This window comes from Phaethon aethereus (assembly GCF_964289735.1).
Source record: "Phaethon aethereus genome assembly, chromosome: 13".
Classification (NCBI taxonomy): domain Eukaryota; kingdom Metazoa; phylum Chordata; class Aves; order Phaethontiformes; family Phaethontidae; genus Phaethon; species Phaethon aethereus.
In genome coordinates this window covers 3,679,811-3,680,129 of record NC_138589.1, presented here as the reverse complement: position 1 = coordinate 3,680,129, position 319 = coordinate 3,679,811, and positions in this window count along the sequence as shown.

Genomic DNA, 319 nt, shown 5'->3' with positions numbered 1-319 from the left:
CATGGAAATTAGAGGTTTCATGCTTATGCAGCTACAAATTATCTCCTGTTTGTATATCTTGCTGTTCCCATTTCATTTGGATACTCTTGGAGACAGATAAATTCCCCAGTTGTGAAAAATGCCAATGAAATGTTTACTGTTCACCACTCGCTGTCCCTATGGTGCCTTTCAGACAGGATAAATGAGCAACTTGATTTTAAAGAACATTGAGAAGATTATCCCAAATAATAAATTTTTTAAAATATCATATATTTTCAAAGCAGTTTTGTCATTGGTTCTATTACTTGTTTCAGTGTGCTGGTAAGAGATACATGAATAC